General features: G+C 39.2%; 1 protein-coding gene and 2 long non-coding RNA genes across 3 annotated transcripts in view; 2 read left to right on the top strand and 1 right to left on the bottom strand.

The window, feature by feature from the left end:
• LOC143750494 (uncharacterized) overlaps positions 1-18,229 on the bottom strand; it is an 84,101-nt gene extending 65,872 nt beyond the window's left edge. Inside the window, exon 1 of the mRNA XM_077243701.1 lies at positions 18,100-18,229. The gene's annotated coding sequence lies outside the window, so the exon portion shown is untranslated. The remainder of the gene's footprint in view (positions 1-18,099) is intronic.
• Positions 97-7,710, top strand: LOC143753687 (uncharacterized). The gene is made up of 3 exons (XR_013207804.1): positions 97-144; positions 6,973-7,008; positions 7,230-7,710. It is a non-coding gene; the product is annotated as an uncharacterized LOC143753687 (long non-coding RNA).
• On the top strand, positions 15,754-17,330 carry LOC143753192 (uncharacterized). The gene is made up of 2 exons (XR_013207662.1): positions 15,754-16,217; positions 16,973-17,330. It is a non-coding gene; the product is annotated as an uncharacterized LOC143753192 (long non-coding RNA).
• Positions 18,230-20,888: the final 2,659 nt, after the last annotated feature.

The following is a 20,888-nucleotide window of genomic DNA, read 5'->3' as shown; positions in this document are numbered from 1 at the left end:
GCTACACGTAAAAAAATAAAATACATTTTTTTGGAGGATTTTTGTTGATGACCGTAGAAACGTACGTCATCACGTCTTGCACAAACCAGTGCGCTCTGTACGGCGAAGTCGAAGCAGCTCGAGAAGGTTGGAGCTTTTTATCAGGTGAGTAATAGCTAAACATCTCATGAAATAAAACATAAGTTATATTGGGTAACTTTGAAAACTTAGAAAATTGTGTTTTGATTAAATATTTGACGTTGCAATGAGTATTTTGTTCTTTTTGGTGAATTTAAATTTCCCACCAGTTAATGTAACGTTACTGTGATGGTTTCTGAGGTAAAGTTAGAGTTAGATCCATCCATTAATCATGTAACTATTGTTTTTTGAAATGTATACGATTTTGAAATGTCGCGAGTAATGTTAGTTTTACAATTTTTGTTCGTAGGATACTAAAAATGACCTAGGCCTAATTTGAATCTCTTTCCGATGCTATGTGAAACCGCAACATAACCCATTATAATCATTTGTAAGTGCAGTTGCAGCATTACGCCACATTAGTGCCGCTGTTTCGTTCTCAGCTCAACGAGGCGCTGTAAAGTTACAGAACACGAGCTTTTATGTCTCGCAGCTGTTTTTTGCATCCAACTAAGTTTCATTTCTTGAAATGTCTCACATTAACATGACGTACATCATTGTAATGTCTTTATCAATGCAGTTGGATCGTTGAATCAGCGTATAACTGTACACAGCGAGTTCGCCAGTATTAACACTTTGTTGCGTTCAGAACGACTCACACACGAATGACTCGTTTGAACCGCTTCATTTAAAGGGATACTCCACCAGTTTTTCTTATTAAACTATGTTATTCCCTTAACTAAGACGAGTTGATACATACCTCTCTCGTCTCAGTGCGTGCACTATATCGCTCTGTATTGCCGCAAAACTATGTTAGCACTTAGCTTAGCCCATGCATTAAATATGGGCCAAGCAGAGAAGCGACCAAACACTTCCACGTTTTCCCTATGTAAACACAGTTACTCGAGTAGTGTAACTTGACCTGGGCTGGTGACACAAAATAAACCGTTGCGCTTTTCTAAGCGTTTAAAATTGATGACTATATTGTATGGCGGAATACCATAACAAGTGCTTTTGAGCACTTCGACTTGGCGCAATAATATCTTCACTCGTGAAAAGTCCTCTTACCGGCTCCCGCTTCCTCTCGTTGTATTGACGGAAATGTCAGAGGGAGAGGAAGCGGGAGCCGGTAAGAGGACTTTTCACGAGTGAAGATATTATTGCACCAAGTCGAAGTGCTCAAAAGCACTTGTTATGGTATTCCGCCATACAATATAGTCATCAATTTTAAACGCTTAGAAAAGCGCAACGGTTTATTTTGTGTCACCAGCCCAGGTCAAGTTACACTACTCGAGTAACTGTGTTTACATAGGGAAAACGTGGAAGTGTTTGGTCGCTTCTCTGCTTGGCCCATATTTAATGCATGGGCTAAGCTAAGTGCTAACATAGTTTTGCGGCAATACAGAGCGATATAGTGCACGCACTGAGACGAGAGAGGTATGTATCAACTCGTCTTAGTTAAGGGAATAACATAGTTTAATAAGAAAAACTGGTGGAGTATCCCTTTAAGCTACTGAAATTTGCAGTCACTAAAGCGAATACAAGAGATCATTGAATCATTTAAAGTGAACGATAGAGAATGCAAGATGTGAATGAGCTTTGATCATTTAGTAAGACTGGTTAATTCAGTTGGCCATTGTGGGCTGAAAAGTTAGTTGAAGATGATAAAAAGCTTTATTTAATTACAAAACATTACTGTTTGGTTGAATAAAAGTAATGTTTTATATAACTTAGAAATTAATAATTGTCATTTTCATCTAATTTTATTAAAAATAATAAGTAAAAGTCACTTTGGTTAAGCCACTTAAAGGTATGGTAGGCCTGTGTGTGTGTAAAAGGAAAGATCAGGATGACACCGCCTCTTTTTGAACGTGGAAAAACCCTGAGAATATACCTTATAAATGTAATATGACTCGTCTAACGCCGCCTTCACACTGGCAGTTGAAATCAGCTCCGTAATTTGCAATACGCCCCCAGTGGACGTCGTACTACACCGCGAAAAGCGTCGGAAGCGGGTAGAACAAAAATGGCGGAGAGATTATAAAGGTTGATTTTGTCCGTGTCAGAATGTACGATTCTGTATGATCTCTCTGATGAGGGCTACAGAGATATTAATAGGAAGGCTGCTGCGTGGAGGAAAGTCGCTCGGGACGTTGAGATGTCAGGTCGGCTAAAAAATGTGATATTTTAGTTGTATAATGTCAATAGTTCGATGTCTGTCACTGTGCGCAACGATACAGAAAACTTTTCCGTCTACAAATTCCCTTCATTTATCATGGATTTACTGTAACGTTATAGCCTATTATATTATTTCCACCATGAAATGTGGGATATACATATTGAATTGTATTATATTATTAATGTAGACAATGTATTAAAGGACTCATGTAATAAAATTACAGTATTTAATGTATTAAGGCTACTGTTTTTCATACAAAATACCATAGAAACCATACAGTTACATTTGGCCATGATAGTGAGGTGCTATAGGTGCTATAGGCTATGCATGGTTTTATCTGTGGTTATCATGATCTAAATGCATGATACTGGATGACCAATGGTTAATTTGAATAAAACTCAAACAGTCAGAATATTACATTTTACCAAATAAAAATAAGGTTGTTACTTTTTTTTAAAACAGATGTTACTGTTTTTACTAATGAACATAAATTTAAACATAGTAAATCTGCATCTAACTCAGGATAATACTACTGTCAACTCACTGTCAAATATGCGTTTCGACAAAAAAAAATGTAATAGTAATATAATCCTGCGCTGCAAACTGTGCTTAAGATACATGCAATCAAAGTTAGGCAACACAAACCTGTAAACTTGAAAGAAATAAAGAAATGTGCTGAACATTGTCTGTGCTTTTCAGTGGAGGATGTAAAAAAAAAGTGGAGGGACCTCCGTGATGCCGATGTTCGGTATAGGAGGGAGGACCAGTCCAGGCGGGTAAGCGGGGCTGCTGCCTCTCAGAAGAGGCCCTGGCGTTATGCCCAGATTATGTCCTTCCTCCTGCCGTTCATCACACCACGGAGGACAACCTCCAACCTCACTGAGACAGAGGGAGAGACCCAGGAGGGAGAGGGAGAGACCCAGGAAGGAGAGGTCTCACAGGAGAGAGAGGGAGAGAATCAGGAGAGAGAGGGAGAGAACCAGGAAAGAGAGAGAGTCACAGATCACACACAGGAGAGCGTGCGCCCACACGAAACAGAGGGCACACCAGACCTGTCAGGTGTGCGCAGGCGTAGGCGGCAGGTTGTCTCTGCAAGCCCCTCAGCGTTTGAGCAAATGATTGCGACTGCAATCGAATCTGCCAATCAACCACCGACACAGGAGAAAGACCCAGACCAGGCCTTCTTGGACAGCCTGCTCCCCGCCCTAAAAAGGATGTCCATTCAAAAAAAACGCTGCTACGAAGCTGAAAATGCACCAGCTGATATATGAAGCTGAATTTGAGTGTAAGTATTTTGCTGTGAAAAATTCTCCACACTGGCATTGATAATGTGTAACCAGCTGCCATCTCACCTTTTCATTTGTTTTTTGTTTTTCAGAATCTGGTGGAGCTGAACGCGTGCGCACGCGCACACACACACATACACACAAACACACACACTCACTCACTAATGATACAGACAGACAGACAGACAGACAGACAGACACACACACACACACACACACACACACACACACACACACACACACACACACACACACACACACACACACACACACACACACACACACACACACAATAATACAAATTATCAAACACAATAATAAAGTTCACTTTAACTATTATTCAGTACTGTGGTAATTTTAATCTAGTTAAATGAAATGACACAACACTGACATGGAATTGCAATTTTTTGACATTGTGGTTGGCCCTTAAAAGGGCCTTTTGGTCTGTGATTATGACACAGGGTCATGTCGGTGGACACCTCCCACCTCAGAGGAAAAGTAGGTTGTGTAGGCCTCTCTGACACGAACAGCCTCCGCGCTGGAATTATTGGCACCTTGTCGGATGACACTGGGCAAGACAATACTGGGGGGTGGGTTGGGCGCTCGATTCTCCCTTGGTCTATAGGGGAGTGTTGGGGCATCACGGCGAAGAAGGTTGTGGAGGACACAGGTTGCCTTCACGCACACCTCCACATTGTTTGGATGCTGCCACATCACTCGATGGTAGATCCTGAACCTGGCTGCCAGCACACAGAAGGCTTGCTCTACTACCATTCTTGTCCGAGACATGCGATAGTTGAACATCCGACGGCGTCTGCAGAGGTTCCTTCCAGGATATGGACGCATCAGGTGACGGCGCAACGGGAAGGCTTCGTCCCCCACAAAGGTGTGAGGAAGTTGCCCGAGATCCTCTGCTCCAGGGATGATGGCATCTGGTGGGACTCCCACGGTGCCTTCCTGGAGAGCGCGACCAAAGGCAGACTCCCTCAGTGTGCCTCCATCACTCCCGCGACCATAGGCACCCACATCAATAATGCGGAAGCAGAGGTTGGCATCTACAACCGCAAGGAGCACAATGGAGAAGGTCCCCTTATAATTAAAAAAAAGGGAGCCTGAATTGGGTGGTGCCACGATCCTCACATGCTTCCCATCAATGGCCCCTACGCAATTGGAGAAGTCACGGTTGACCCGGAACTGCTCTGCAATATCCTGCCAATCACTCTCCTTTGGCACAGGCATGTACACATCCACCAGCTCCTCCCAGATAACCTTGGCCACCTCAGGCACAATGAGAGATACAGTGCTCCAGCCCACTCGGAAGCGGTAGGAGAGGGAGTGATAGGAGTCACCAGTCGCCAGGTGTCTGAAAGAATGAACATGAAATATTAATAATAACAACAATAATTAGGACTGGGAAAAAATTAATCGTGATTAATCACATCCAAAATAAAATTTTTGTTTACATAAAATATGTGTGTGTATAATTATTTTGTATATATAAATACACACATATGCATGTATATATTTAAGAAATATTTTGCATGTATATACTGTATATATATATATATATTTATACATCATTTATATTATATATAAATATACATATTTTTATATTAATAACACATTTTTCTTAAATATATACATGCATGTGTGTGTATTTATATATACAAAATAATTATACAAACTACACACACACATTTTATGTAAACAAAATTTTTATTTTGGATGTGATTAATCACGATTAATTTTTTCCCAGCCCTATAATACATACATTTATTTGGCGGATACATTTCTAGATAAACAAGGACATCTTATATGTTTAAGGGCGAAAATAAGAAAATTCAATAGTTTTTAGCTTAATAGAAAATACAGTTAACAAAATAGACTATAATAATATTGAAATAACCAAATGACTTGATGATGAAAAAGAAACTCACCGGAGACAGATGGCTAGGCGTTCTGCCGGACAAATACATCTCCGAAGCCGGGTGTTGATTCTCTTGATCCGTGGACCAACACAGTGGAGGATTTCGTCAAACTGACAGCGCGACACCCTAAAATACTCCCTGAAATCCTCACCGTTGTTCAGACGCAGCTCACCGACCAGACGGTGAAACTCCCCGTAATGATTTCTCTCCGCCAGGTAGTATTTCACCCACACGGATCTCTTATTTCTCTGCTTGCGTCTCCAGTATAGGAGATCAACAGCAAGTGCATTGACCAGCTGACGATTTGCCATCATTGAATTTTCTGTCTGTATGTGAGCGGGGTGAGGGAAAATGGCCACAATATTTAATTATAGCCATTTTAATTATTTAATTATAGCCTACATTTTAATTGTATAACTGCCCTAATAACGTTAAGTCATGAAAATAAAAAAAATGACATTCAACTTATCGTTCTAAAATCATTATTTATTGTATGAAAAGTTTAGAATTCAGGTTTGTTTATCAGTACCATAGCAACGCTCAACTTCCGCTGGAATTGTCGGATAGGAACCGTCCGTAGCTTTTCGCAAGAGTTCAATTTTTTGAACGCATCCGGATGACCAACGGACACGATTTTCTTCGCACCGCACTCGGTCGGACCCGTTTCGGACCCATTCGCATGCGGTCTGCGAATCTACATAGGGAATGAATGACTTCCGGTCGTTTCGGTGTCGTATCGGAGCTGATTTCAACTGCCAGTGTGAAGGCGGCGTAAGGCCTGTTTTAGAAGATGTAAGCCTTTTTAAAGCCTATCAGTAATATTTTACAATAAAAAATTTGTCTGATAGGAGATCAGTATGACGTGCGTGCCCTGACCCCACCCAAAAAAAAAAAACCCACACCTAAGTAATGTTAGGTAACGCATCACGTTTACAAAAGATGAAGTACGCAACAAGCTAAACAGCACAGACAGTTATCGCCAGAATAAAAATGAATAGAACACAGATCCAATGTGATCAGCCTCTATGTGCTGTTTGGTGTAACAATGGACCGAGTTCCACATCTTTCCCCAAACACATAAATACGATCACGATTATCATGTCTTCAATTCAATTTCACAATGCGCTGCCACAGATCTTATATTTTATGTGACTAATTACATATTGATAATATAATAATACAAGTACCAAGTAATGCATGAGTCCCGCTCTTGACTTACAGAGACAGGGCAGAGCTACATTGGCAGTGCGTTCGGATTTTTTTTTGAATGGAAATATTTTTTTTGTAAACACCAATAAAAAACACAACACCAATATATCGATAAATGCCATCAGAAAAACATCAGTAGGCTATAATCTATTATGGTCTATTACAGCAGAAGTGTCCATGTCCACATTGCAAAAATATTTATTTTAGCACCTCTATATGCTAAATTTAATTTATCGTTTTTGTGTCTCTATAGATGGATAATACAACTAACGGATTAAAATACTCACAAGTATCTGGTTTTGACTGAGGTTGAAGCAAAAACTTCAGTATAGATTTTATTTATTATTTGTTAGGTAATTAATGATGGTATTCCTTACTGCTGAAATGCATGATAATTTTCTTTAATGTTTAACAATATAACAAATTCCCATGCATGTCATTATTCCACAACATCTTTGTAAATATATGTAAATGTTTTAGAGATGCATATGGATTCCTCCTATTTTGCAGCTACTTGTGACGCTAAATGATGGCATACCACAGAAACTGGAGGAAACGTCATGCTGAAGTGCTGTCTCTTGCAGCTGATGATTCAAATAGCAGTGATACAGATGGTTACTGAGGGCTCTGTTCAGTGAACATGAAACTGGCTCTTTGTCACCTTCAACAGATGGCAACATTTCAGATTATGACTCTGATGTCTTCTGACACTGACTCTGAGGTTTCTGACAATTTGTGTGATGATTCTGCAGAGGAAACTGCTCCTGATCTGGGTGAGGAAATTGCAGCTTGGGCAGCTACCAACAAATGCAAGCGATCTGGGCTAAATGAACTACTAGATATTCTAAGGCGCCAAGGACATCGCCTCCCCAAGGATGCCAGAACCCTGCTCAAAACCCCTTAAAGAGTGGAAGTAGTTGAACTGTGTGGTGGACAATATGCCTACTTTGGTATTGCATCAGGAGTTCTGAAGGTTTTATCCCAGAATCCTGTTTTCTAGGGGTGTGCCATATCATACCGTCCACGATAATACCGGTATACATTTTTACATGATAAAAAAAGTGTCATATCGCGATATCAATGATATAGCGACGCAATGACGTATGGCGCATTTACGTTCCCTAGCACGCACAACAACAACACCTGTCTGAGCGCGAGAGCAGCCTGTCAGCCTCCAATGACGATTTAGCAATTTCACAAACAGCTTGAGTGTTCAGCGGGGCTGCCGATGCGCGTCGCGTGCGTTTAGGAGTCGGGACATGACTGAATGGTCTCTTGCACAATCGGGCCATCAGTGCATCGTAACTAAAGTTTATAATTTTCAAGTCTTCTTAATTCTTATCAGTTTAAACATTCAAGCGGTTTTAAACTATCCAGTAAGCTAAGTTACTCGCGCACTCTCTGAGAGAGTTGCACTGCGTGCATACATACAGTAGCCTACAGCTCGCGAGAAACTAAAGTTATTTTTCGCGGATTATATCGCTTTAATGGGGGGAAAAACGCAAAATTGTGTAAAACTTCCGGTCTTGGTAAGTATACTCATAAACACAGTCGGTTATGTATAAAACGCATGTGACAGTGTGATAGACAGTATAATGAAAACAGCAATGGATCCTTGCACTAGCTGTAAAAGTGACCGCAGCCATAGGCTATGCAAGTATGTCATTAATGTTGTCGTCAAAACAACAAAAGATAGCTTTAATTGTAATGAATGAGAATTATTAGCCTATGTATTTAATTTAATCAGGAAACAGAACTAAAAGACTATGTGTTATTTTACATTTGATTACTTTATTATGTTTGTGTAGTTTTTCTAAATACTGGTGTTAGACCTACACACATTTAACATTTAATTCAAAGATTGAAATCAAGCTTCCTTGTGTTGTGTAAACTCTTAACAACAAAATTACCACATTTTAAAAACGCAATGAGTGAGCAAACATTTAGGCGAGATAAACATAATAAGAAAATTTTCAACAACAACAAAAAAAATGTCTATATCGTCAAAAATATCATTATCGCAAATATTCTTGAAATATCGTGATATAACTTTGAGGCTATATCGCCCACCCCTACTGTTTTCCCTGACGACCGAAAAGATATGTGCTTCAACATTGATGGTATTCCACTGTTTAAATCATCAAGTCTGCAAATGTGGCCAATCCTGTGCAGTTTCCAAGGTTTTGCACCCTTCATTGTGGCACTCTATTGTGGAAAAGCCAAACCCAGCCCAGTTAAAGATTACCTCTCTGATTTTCTACAAGAGTTGCAGCAACTTATTCAAGATGGCAACCACCTTCTAAGAAAAGTGGTTTCACATACTGTATACAATCACTTTCTTTCCTTGATGGTTGGGGTGTCAGTCCTATTGAATTTGGATGATGCAGACCGTAAGGAACACTTAGACTATGCCCGAGAGCTACTCATGTACTATGTGAAGAAGTGTGAGGCTATATATGGAAACACCTTCCAGCTGGATTTTCAGCGCCGCTGCAAAATCTTTCCATGATCAGCAATATCACGACATTCACTTCATTCACTTACACACCTAAAAACACTGTCATGGCGACCGGCGGCGCTGCATGCGGTGGCTCTGAATCCCCTTGTTAACAAGGAGGAAAGAGCTACACATGGAAATATTTTCGATTAGACTAATGTCACGTTGCCATAAAGGGCCGTTCACATAGCACGTTTTTTGCGCGTGCAAATTCATTATTTCAAATGCGGCCGGCGCGCTCGTTTTTTCAAGCGCGCCTCTGTTCATGGTTGCATAGCAATGACAGACGCCACGGGAGAGCAAGCGCTTGTGGAAAGGAGAAAGCGGTACGAACTGCGCTCTCCATGAAGACGAGGAAGTATCACCTACTGCTCATAGTCCTGATAGTTAACGTTAAATCATATTTAATTTTTCAGATGAGTCTACTAAACTTGTTGGTGTCCTTCAGAAATCATTCTAATATGATGATACGTGATGGCCTTTTTTTTTTTGAAAGATTCTTTGATTAATAAAAAGTTAAAAAGAACATCATGTAATAATATTTCACTATATTAGGCTACTGTTTTTTCTGTATTTTTGATTAAATAAATGCAGGCTAGATGAGCATAAGACTTCTTGCAAAAACAAAAAATACCCCCACAATATCATTCAATTACCAAAGAGCCTTAGAGATCTTCTATAAAAAGCCCAGAAAAATTAAGTGCTCACAGATTGGGTGTGGCCTTTCCCATTAAGATAAAATTTTCAATAAATTGTAAATAATATTTTTCTGGGTTGTGCCGTTTCATTTTTCCCCTAAACAATTTCTACCAAGCTGAAAATGAACCCAAAATAAAACATGAACAATCCTGTCTAAAATTATAAAATGAAGGTTTCTGTTTGTGACTGCAGTTCAAGGTACGTGCTGCAATAATCATGCCTTGAATCAGTTGATGGTATGTGATATTTGTTTTTCTCAAAATGTCCATTTCTATCCACAAAACTTGCCAGAAGTCATGGTTTAAGGGGTTATTTAAAAAAAAAATCTTCCAGGGTGCATGCCCCCGGACCTCACCACGCGCGGCTTGGTAACAACCTCGGGCACATAACAGCACAGCTGCTGGAAAAATTTCTAGGGGAAACACTGCCTTCGCTGTATACAATGTTCATTCACTAATTCACTTACCAGATGATGTGGAACACTTCAATTGTTCACTGAATGGGATTTCATGCTTTCCATTTGAGAACTACCTGCAGAATCTAAATAAAATGGTCAGACAATCTCGTAATCCTATAGCCCAAGTTGCCAAGCGTCTAGCAGAACTAGATAATTCTACAAAATCTAAGCCTTTTACCAAAGCTTTACACGCATATCCACAAGGCCAAGAGATTGTTGTTTCATTCTTCAGAACAAGGACTATGTCTTTGTGAAGGAAATGCATGAAGAAGGCACCTTGGTTTGCGATGTGCTACGCCAATGCAACACAGAGAGTTTCTTCACTGATCCTTGTGATTCTAAACTGCACCACATTGTCCGTGCTAGAGATATCAGTAGAACTACACGTCGACTGATCAGCAAACAGCAGTTGATTCGTAAAGTTGTCTGTCTGCCAGCCAACCCTGGCGAAGCTGACACAGGATTCATTTTGTTCCCCATGTTGCATGAAATAGAACGTAACTGAATTGTAAGTATATCACTGGTATCAACTAATGTTTTTAACTGCTCTTCCATTATCTTTGTGAGGGTGTGGAGGTTGTATACTTGTTCTGAGAGTGGAGGGGAAATGCTTGCATGCAGCATCTTCAGAGAATGATAAAGCTGCCCAGTTGTTTCAACTGCAACAAAATTTCTTTCCTGTAGCTCAGTGGTAAGAACATCGCGTTAACAACACAAGGTTGTGGGTTCTATCCCAGGGGATTGCACATACCTATGTATAGGATAATGCAATGTAAGTAGCTTTGGATAAAAGCGCGTCTGCCAAATGCATAAATGTAAATTAAAACACTTCTCATTTACTACTGATTCGTTTTGATTTTTGTATAGGTGTCATGATTTGGGTCAGGGCAGTTTGGAAAGAGCCAAATGGAGAGGAGGAGGGAGTCATCCCAGTGGTTTGGGTGAAGGACAACATGGTACACTGGCCACCAGGGGCTAATGTAACTAAAGCAGCTAAAGTTTATTTTAGGTACAGAATACTTGCCCATTTTGACAGGTCCCTAGTTTCTGGTGCTGGAGGATAATATATGTTGTGATACTAAGTAAGGTAATTATACTGTTGTTTCTCCACTTACACAGATGAGGATGAAAGCGGGTTGAAACGGATTGGTGGGTTTTTGTAACAAAAATATTCATATTTCAAAATTTACTTCCAGTGACAGCGAGTCTACATTGCCATCCAGTGTAGTTACAGTGTATATAGTTGCTGCCAATCCTTCATCTTATTGTTACATTTGGTTGTCTTTCGTCCCTAAGGTCTGTCCTTTACAAAACCACCAAGGATTCGAGAAATGTCTAGCCAGGCATTAGGATCAGAAGAAAATAATTATAAATCCAGGTCCAGCAGTCCACTCCATGACTCTCACTTTCTGCTCCAAAGTTCTCGCTCTCAACGCCAGCAGTCCCACACTCCCAGCCACAGCACTTCACGCGAGAGGTCCCACACTCCATGCCAGGTGCCCCACACTCCGACCCACAGCACCCCAACCAAGCAGTTCCACACTCCGCTTCACGCCACCGGTCCCGATCTCCAACCCACAGCACCCCACGCCAGCAGTTCCACACTCCAAGCCAGCGGTCTCAAACGCCACGCCACAGCTCTTCACGCCCACGGGACAGCGCTCCACATCAGCGCTCCCGCTCTCCTTTTGAGTGCTCCCAAAGACCAGGTTGGGGGAACCAGCACAGAGAGGGCGGAGAGCTGTTCCCATTAGATAATGGAAGTAAGCCACCTCATAATCTTACTGAAAGTGGTATTTTTTGCAAATGGGACAAATGTTTTTCATTCTAATTTGACTTTCAGAATTCCAAAGGCGGGTCCTCTATCTTCTGTCTGATATTCGGTCTAAGCTGTCAGAGGTGGGCCAAAACCGTGAGCCCCCAGAGTCTCAGTTCCACCTTGAGAAGATGAACGCCAGGCGTGAGCTGAAAAATCCGGAAGGGCAAATGCCTGATGCAGCAAAGAGGAATGTGATGAAAAATCTAAAATCTTTTCAGGTGTCTCGGTTAGTCAGGATAGGGGGTGCAAACCTTGAGGACTGTGTAAAAAATGTGAAAAGGTAAATGATACCATGCTTTGGTGCATTTCTCAGATCACTCTTCTAGTTCAGGGGTCGGCAACCTTTGCAACCAAAAGAGCCATTTTGGGCCATCTCCCACCAAATAAAATTTGTCTGGAGCCGCAAAATATATGTAATCTTTAAATGTCTATAAGACAGGTTGTTATACATGTAATGTTATAGTTTCCCAGTTGCACCACTAGGTTTTTATTTTATTTTATTTTTATTTTTTTCTAAGGGCCCTTTCACACCTACCTTGTTTGGTCCGGACTTTCGGACTTTTCAGTTTGGTCCGAATCAAAATTACAGGTGTGAAACCTCCCCCGGACCACGGTCCGGACCAAACAGATTAAATTTGGTCGGACGAAAAGAGGTAGTCTCGGTCCGGATCAAACTGAACAAAGGTTTGTTTCGTTTCTAGTGTGAAAGCATTTCTGTATGGTTCGGACTTTCAGACCTTTTACAGGAAGTTCCGGTGGTTCCCGCATAGCCGAAAGAACAGAAGATGGCAGGAAAAATGAGCCGTACGCACATGGGGAGAGGAGACGAGGTTTTTAATTGAAGTATGGTCTGATGACATAATTAGAAGTCAACTGGAAAAAATTCACACAAAAAAAGAGCTTGCATGATTGCTTGCAGTCTTCTCCTCCTTTCCTGCCGGCGACGATAAAATGTTCGCACGACGAGGACGTTCATTCGGCAAATTTGAACTAGCCTTGTGTATAGTTGGTGCTGCAGGTAATTATGCCATAAAAATAACAATACAGTTGCAACGATATGCGTCTGTTAATTCATAATGTCAAAGTTACCCGCCGCATTGACAACACGATGACGTCAGACGCACGTCCATTTACAAACCAATCAATGTCGAGATGCAGCCCACATAGATGATGACGACAGGACGCAAGTATGTCACGTAAAGTTCTTTAGTGCGCTCGCATGATTGCAGTGTGAAACCAAACCAAAACTTTCTGAAAGTATAAAATGTATCAAAATGTGAACTTTGGTTCGGACCTTGGTGCTGACTTTCAGGTGTGAAAACGCCCTAAAACAAATTTCGTTGTTAGCAATTTATAAATTTTTGACCCTGGCAAGAAGTGAAACTACTGTAGTTAACCGGACTTTTATTTTGGCAGGTTGTAGGAAGACGCTTAATATTTAGTGTGTTACCTTCACTCAGTAAAATGTTCTGAAAGGAGATGAAGTTCATGTCCTCATACAGACGTGGATAAATCCATGAGAATCACTCGTGTAGCACGCAGTTCACTCTGACACGCAGAACATGGACTTAATGCAGCCGGACAACAAGTTTCACAAGCAAAATAGACTAAAACTAGGTAAAATAGCAGTGCGCCAAAACATGGCACAGAAATAAGCACAACAACAAACGCACTTTAAACAAAAAGCGGCACAGTTTAATGCAACTGTCAAAGGCTCAATCCCAATCCACCCCTTGGCCCTACCCCTCCGTTTTGCGCGTTCACGTCTAGGGATAGGGTTTCCCGATTCTTGTTGCGATAGAGGGGTAGGGCTACAATCCTGTAAAAACTCTGTAAAGTCAGAGCTATCGCCGACGACTGATGACGTATCGGGTTCATGAAGGGTTGTTCCCTTTCGTAGGGGAATATTGCAACCCCTTGGTTGGCCCTTATAACTCTGTTTTAAGGGGCAAAGGGTACACTCGAAAACAAGGGGTAGGGCCAAGGGGTGAATTGGGATTGAACCAAACTGTATCGCATGCGTGCTAACATACACTGGTAAATAGATAAAGTTATAAGTCGCACTGTCAGCCCTATTAGGTGCGCATGTTAAACAGCCACAAAGACCGCTTTCAGCCTCATGGTGGGTGAAATGACCAAAAATCAATTTTACGGAATATCCAATTTATTTCACGGTAAAAATATATTTTCCTATTATAATTCTAAATCTTATACCTAATTTTTCTTAGATTGATTTATTAATTTATTTATTACAGTTCGTTTACTGTAAATGCGCACTATAGTTATAATGTTGTTAAGTTATGAAAATGTACTGATTAAGTTCTGAGTATCAGATTTATTATGATAGGCTATAGTCAGAAGATAAAATACAAACAAATATTTATAGAGTGGGAAGATAGACCACATGTTTAACAATGAAGTCTGAATATATGCACAAAAAATGAGAATAGAAGTAGGCCTATATGACTGGGGTTCATGGGGTCTAGAGTACTGTAGGTCTTCATCACTCTTCACTCTCTATTACAGGTGCTGGTCAAATAATTAGAATATCATCAAAAAGTTGATTTGTTTCAGTAATTCCATTCAAAAAGTGAAATTTGGATATTATATTCATTCATTACACACAGACTGATGTATTTCAAGTGTTCATTCCTTTTAATTTTGATGATTATAACTAATGAAAACCCCAAAATCAGTATCTCAGAAAATTTGAATATTGTTAAAAGGTTCAATATTGAAGACACCTGGTGCCACACTCTAATCAGCTAATTAACTCAAAACACCTGCAAAGGCCCTTAAATTGTCTCTCAGTCTAGTTCTGTAGGCTACACAACCATGGGGAAGACTGCTGACTTGACAGCTGTCCAAAAGACGACCAGTAGCTGCGTTTCCATTACCCTTCAAATTGCGCAAATTGAAATTGCGAGAAAATACGCTCAATGGAAACTCCCGTTTATCGCAAAAAAGTTTTTACGCTCGTATGAGGAGGTTTTTCAGGCAATTCGAAAAAGGAATATTTCACAAAACTGCAATGGAAATAGTTTTTGCGCATTTACAGAAGAAACGGTTTGGGGTCCGTGTACACAAATAATAATAATAATTATCTTTATTAGCTATAACATTTATTAGGCTAGATATTTAGAAAGCAATTTGTCAAATGTCATTCATAATACAGGTTAGACAGTATCAACATTTATTTATAATTGTGTAAACATTCTTTACTAATGTATTTAAATCCCTAAAAACAGTTATTTTCTGCAAACTATTTACAATTATATTCCATCAAAGTGTGTAATGTAAGATACATAGTTCATAAATCTATTGCAATAAAATACAAAGCGATAACTCCTTCCTGGTGGAACACTCTTCCTAAATCAGTCCGGTCAACCACATCTCTCACAACATTCAAAAAACTAATTAAAATCCCATCTCTTTTGTGAATACTTGACAGCAAAACACACTAACCCTCTCTTTCTCTCAACAGGCTTTTGTTTAAACCAATAACTTTGTATTAGCACCTACTGTATTATTTATCCTGTATGACATCTCGCTTATTGCTCCCTGAACTCTTTGTAAGCGTTTTGGATAAAAGCTTCTGCTAAATGACTAAATGTAAATATAAATATAAATATAAACTCATTAAAACCCATTATAATTCTAAATTTTGTGCGAATGCACCACACACAAAAAAATCAGATGTGGGGGTATAATTTGTAAATCACACAGAGTCCGAAGATAATACTAATCCGAGCAGTGCACTATTGTTGTAGAAATGTTGATGATGATTCAGGAAATGCACCAAAGTGACGGTGAAAAACTAAAACTTTTCTGCTTGAAGGCTCCGCTGTTCTGGTCACTTAGTTGTATTGTTCAATAATCTAAACAATTATTGATTACTGATATTACTTGGTTTTCTTTTTTCTTATGTCAGAGTTCTTACAAACAGATTGATGGCAACAATGAATATGGATGGCTCAGGGGTGAAGAAGGCCTTTGGAAAAACACGGCTATGCCGTGTTATAATAGGTACTACGTTACTTTTTTTGTATGATAAGAGGATGTACTGTAGTATCTATCCAGTGTTACCCATTGTGCGGCAAACTTTTACCCATCACAGATGCACAGTGGCAATACTGTAGGGGTGTAACAATTAAGTGTGCAATTATTATTCTCAGTTACGGTCAAATGCTGCCACATCCAAAAGCCAGAGGGCTCTCTCATGCATAAACTCAAAATATGCGCAGTTATTTATTCAGTTTTAAAATGTTTTAATCTGTAATATGCACTATAAGCCATATCTACAAATTTTCAGACAATATTAAAAGCACAGGTTTTAAATGTGCGAATTCTGTTTTACCTATGCCACCTTTAGTTAAGATGGGTAGCACTTATCAGTTTAATTTTTCATCTGAAAAACGAAAAGTTGGACTGTTTTCCTGCTGTTGCAGCTGACTTGAAAAGAATGGTGAGGAGGATCACTGAGCCACTAGATCGGAGTTTCTCAACCCTGCTCCTGAAGGACCCCCAACACTGCAGGTTTTCTTTGTCTCCCTAATCAAACACACCAACTCATCAGCTCATTATCACATCCCCATAATGAGCTGATGAGTGGAATCAGGTGTGTTTGATTAGGGAGACAAAGAAAACACTGCTTATCCATGCTTATTTAAAAAGTTTGTATTACTTTGTGGATTTCTATGTACAAGTGATGCTTGCTGAAAAATGTATGCAGTATTTTAATGTCTTAAAATTAGTGCTAATTGTGGCTTCATAGTCATTAGGTGCTGTACAGCAGTCCAAACCTTCAACGTCAGAGGCTGAAATAAAAAAAATACATGGGGAGCTATCTTCGGTCTGCTCACGATAGATGCGGGGGTATGGGACGACAAAAGGGGACATCTGCAATTGATGTGTGTTCAGATTCTGAATAAGTAGGCCTATAACCTATTGTTTAGCTACATTGTTTGTTCATTTTTTAAAATTTTGTCTCGTGATTGGTTGCATTAAATTATTATGTGATGTGATCTTGAAAAACCCATGTTCTTAAAACCTTCATCAATTAAAAATTATCTTTGAATTACATTTTTAAACTCTTGAATTGCAGCTGATTGAATTTAATAAAACAATTCTTACATTTAATACTGTTGTGTCATTATTCTTGAGGTCTAGAATAGGACATGAATGTGTTAAAAAAAATACAAATACAATAAACGTCAAAACATGAGGTCAATTTGATGTCAAGTTTTGACATCAATTTGATTTGCATTTTTGACCAATTCTTTGATGACTAGGTTTGACGTCAATTTGATGTCTATTTGACATCAATTGCCCGCTGGGTAACGTTAGCCTTGTTAATTGATATTGTGATGACCTGACGGGGGACTGCAGATTTAAAGTAGCCCTGGGGCTAATTCTGGCATATTTACATTGCATATTAATGAACATATTAGATTTTCAGCATTGTCCCTTTTAAATAAATAAATTAATTAAGTGAACCGAACATGTCGCCTCCCGGTCACCGTAATGACAGCGCACTGCGGACTTAAAGCCACGGAAATCTGAATTTCGAACCGCTTTACAGAATTTTTATAAATACTCCTCTCTTCCGTCCATGATCTATTAACTTTTTGCATAAAAGTCTTATTTTTCCTGCTGCCAAGAGGACCAACAGTCACGTGCACACTGCAAAGTTTCAGGAGTTAATATTGAATTTAAATTGAGGTAGTCAGTGAATTCGTGAACTCTCACTGAACACACTGAGATTGAAAACATCTTCAAATGCTCTCTGACTCCCCAACCAGAGTTCCGTCAATACATCTATGCTATTTTCAGGCACCACTAAGGCCACTTCAGTAACAGAGAGACAAGTATAAGACATTAAAAGTGCTCCTAGATAACAATAACTTACCAAACGCTCCGTACAATAGAACAGAATCAGCGTCCGAATTGTTGTTGTTGTTCTTCTTCTTTGATGTTTTATGGCGGTAGGCAAACCAGCTTTTGCTCCGAATTCTGACACCTACTGGGATGGAGTGTGATGCGACGACAGCAAGGAAAAAGCAGTAAAAAATTTTTTTTAAAGAAAATAACTGTGATTTTTTGACGATAATTTTCTTTAATTTTAAATTATACTCAAAACACTGTAAAATTACAAAAAATATCTGTAAAATAAAAATTCAGCTGTTATTTTAGGTATTGTGACATTAATGACAAATTACAGTAATTCACATTTTTTATACAGAAAATTGATTGTATTTTTCATACAGTATTTTTTCTGTTTTCTTAAATTACATAAAAATGTATGTAAAATTAAAAATATAATCTGTAATTTAACAGAAACAAAACAGTTAAATGATAAAATATTCAAATGACTGTCAGCTCCCCAACAAACTGTAAAACATCCTAAATTAAATAAACTGAAAAACACTGTTATTTTACAGGTATTTCCTGAATAATCACGATCAAATGCCTTCATTGTAAAAAAATCGTAAAAAAAGGGTCAAATGACTGGCAGCTGCGGCTGCCAAACAAAAACCATAAAATTAAAGTAAAATATGCTAATTTAAATAAATAAAACAAAAACACTGTTATTTTACAGGTATTTCCTGCATTATTATGATCAAATAACTTCATTGTAAAAAAATCTTAAAAAAAGAGTCAAATGACTGGCAGCTGCGGCTGCCAAACAAAAACCATAAAATTAAAGTAAAATATGCTAATTTAAATAAAGTGTAAAAAACTTTAAAATAAATTTGATGTCACCATGATTGGGATCAGTGTCTGCTTTAGTTGGTCTCATGGCCCTTGAGTTTTTAACTTTTGTTTTTCTCTGGTTCCTTTAACTGTGTATTTGATACACATTTGTCATAACAATAAATGCTGGAGAAAATATCAGATGATCTTGATCATTAGTTGAAGATGTTATTGTCATCATATGATGATCTGATTCCCTGACGTGTCATTCGAATCTCTGAATGTAATAGCTTAGATTAAAGAATGTAGGTGGAATTACGCTTTATTCAAAGTCTTTAATTATAAACCTAATTGTGGTATCAGTATTATAAAAATCTGCATTTAAAATATATATATATATTACACAAAAAAAGTTTTGAACTGGTCAATTTTTTTGTTGTATAGAGACATCACAAATCAACATATGAATCTCAACAATGGTGACAACCAAAAAAGTTTTTTTTTCATTGTCACCATTGTTGATTCATACGCTGATTTTTGATGTCTGAGTGAGTCTATATTAGGGCTGGGCGATATATCGCACGATATTGTTATGCGCATCTCGTCAGTAAAGCCGGTTCCTTGATTAGTAGTAAATCGCCTTCACCTGCTTTCAGATGGAGCGGCATTTACTACAAAGAGCCGTAGTTAACTGACAAGCTGAGCCATATCGCATCAATATCCGTACGTATCGCCAGCGATAATTAATGCGATATGGCTCAACTTGTCAGTTAACTACGGCTCTTTGTACACAGCAAAAACTCCAGTGTTAAATTAAGGGGGCTTTTCCACTGGGCTCGTTTGCTGCGGTCCGAGCCTGAGCGCGTTAGTTCCCGGCGCCCCCCGCAGCGTTGGTCTGGTTTCACACTCAACTTGATTCTATCGAACTCTGGTACGTTTGCGTGCATCTTACGTCATTGCAAACGTGCACGGCGCATGATAGAAAACACGACGCGGGTCAATATATTGTGTTTTTTATTAATTTGGTGCCATTATTCATAGCTGAGTAAACAACCCAGGTTAACTGTGTGTGTGTGTTTCGCATAAGCTGTTTTTCTGCTGCTTGCAAATGGACTCTTTTGAGGAGACAGTGGATTTCCATTAATTTGTTGCCCTGATTGCACGCACTATGCGCGAATACACTGCAGACTCACTCTTGCTCGTATCCAGGGTAAATCTTCATCCCTTACGTGTGTTTTATTTAACTAAATACATCATAATCGACTAAAACGCATGCGCAGGATACTTTACTTCCTGAACAAGTGCGCACCCGAGTCCGTGTAGTTTTCACATACACGCGAATCGCAGCACGGTTCGGGAGCAACCGAACTCAGACCACCTCCTCCAGGTAGTCTCGGGTTCGGTACCCCAGTGCGCACCCGGGTCCCATGACAGCGTTCACATTAGCGATTTTTCATGCGAACCGTGCCCCGTTCCGAACTAAACTGCCAGTGTGAAAGCCCCCTAACACTCCTGGGAGTGTATATGAGTCCACACTCAAGAGTGTTAAAGTTAATGAGATAATTAAGTGATTAATTGAGTGATGATTGAGCATTATTGAAGACACCTGATGTTAACAAGCAGAATCATTGAAGGAGAAAAACTCAAATTGTAAGCCACCGTTATGGTGATCAATGTTTGCTTTAGTTGGGCTCTTGACCCTTATATTATTAACTTTAATTTTTGTCTGGCTGATGTATCTGAGTTATAACTGCCAGATGAACAAAGAAAAAGTGATCTGGTGGTGTTGGTTATATTATGACAGGCGTCACTTGAACTTTATGATTTTGATTTATGTTGTTGGTTACAGCATAACTGTGATTCTGAATAAATGTCCAGAATTTTAGCTATAATATAAAGGATATCTTAAAAGTTTCTAAAAAAAAAAAAGGTGTCTTATAGACACACACAGACTTCAAGATTCAGTCTATGCATCTCAACAATGGTGACAAGCAGAATATTCAA

The sequence above is a fragment of the Siphateles boraxobius genome, unplaced genomic scaffold (genome assembly GCF_051911475.1).
Source record: "Siphateles boraxobius isolate OS27281-9 unplaced genomic scaffold, OSU_SipBor_1 1, whole genome shotgun sequence".
Classification (NCBI taxonomy): domain Eukaryota; kingdom Metazoa; phylum Chordata; class Actinopteri; order Cypriniformes; family Leuciscidae; genus Siphateles; species Siphateles boraxobius.
The sequence above is the reverse complement of the archived record's forward strand: the minus strand, read 5'-3'. Positions and strand labels throughout refer to the sequence as shown.